We start from the raw sequence: 1119 nt of genomic DNA, 5'->3' as shown, positions 1-1119 counted from the left end.
ACACACACAGAGCCAGCCAGCCAGCCAGCTCAGCGATGACATCACGAGCCTCTCTCAGCTGACTGCTATGACATCACAGAGCACGTACATTCCGTTGCTTGCCGTCTGTCAACCACTCAGTCACTGCCAGCCAGACTGGCTGGCTGGCTGGATGGGGGGGCTGCTTGCTGCTGCTGCGTACCTTAGCAAGCTTATTTGCTTGACCGGCCTTCCTACTCCTCTGCCCACATGCCCACCTATGCCCGATCTGCTGTTCACCTGGATCACAGCTCCGCCCCAACAAGGCAGAGCCCCCCAAGAATGGTACAAACTCACCCACGATCCCCTCCACGGAAAGCTTTAGCAAAAGGCAAAAGCGTTATACGTAATGAAGAGGAACCCGAGTCCAAGACGCATCCGACCAGCCATACATATTTGTGTGTATTAAAGATCACATTTTCTTACATTTAGTTTTTCTGTACTTTATTACATCTTATTGTGATTTATAAAAGTATTGTTTCTTTTCCATATGTATGTATGTATGTGTGTGTGTGTGTGTGTGTGTGTGTGTGTGTGCCTGTCTCTGTGTGAAAGTGTGTGTGTGTGTGTGTGTGTGTGTGTGTGTATATGTCTCTCTGTGAAAGTGTGTGTGTGGGTGTGACAGTGTGTGTGAGTGTCTGTCTGTCTGTCTGTCATGTAACTCGCACATCTGTGAGGGCACCATTTTTGCAGAAGAGATGTACACATTTTGGAGCAACATATGCTGCCATCCAGACATCATCTTTTCCAGTGACGTCCCTGCATTTTCAAACAGATCACATTTTATTACACTTTGTTTATCTGTACTTTATTACATCTTATTGTGATTTATACTTGTAATGTTTCTTTTCCATATATATGTATGTACAGTGGGGGAAAAAAGTAATTGATCCCCTGCTGATTTTGTACGTTTGCCCACTGACAAAGAAATTATCAGTCTATAATTTTAATGGTAGGTGTATTTTAGCAGTGAGAGACAGAATAACAACAAGAAAATCCAGAAAAATGCATTTCAAAAAAGTTATAAATTGATTTGCATGTTAATGAGGGAAATAAGTATTTGACCCATTTTCAATGCCCTGGCTTAGGGTTCTCACCCAT

General features: G+C 43.3%; 1 non-coding gene across 1 annotated transcript; it reads right to left on the bottom strand.

Annotated features, from left to right (window-relative positions):
- Positions 1-272: 272 nt before the first annotated feature.
- Positions 273-387, bottom strand: LOC136728224 (U5 spliceosomal RNA). The gene has a single exon (XR_010808589.1). It is a non-coding gene; the product is annotated as a U5 spliceosomal RNA (small nuclear RNA).
- Between the last annotated feature and the right edge of the window lie 732 nt (positions 388-1119).

The sequence above is a fragment of the Amia ocellicauda genome, unplaced genomic scaffold (assembly GCF_036373705.1).
Source record: "Amia ocellicauda isolate fAmiCal2 unplaced genomic scaffold, fAmiCal2.hap1 HAP1_SCAFFOLD_29, whole genome shotgun sequence".
Classification (NCBI taxonomy): Eukaryota; Metazoa; Chordata; class Actinopteri; order Amiiformes; family Amiidae; genus Amia; species Amia ocellicauda.
This window is presented reverse-complemented; position numbering and strand designations above follow the sequence as displayed.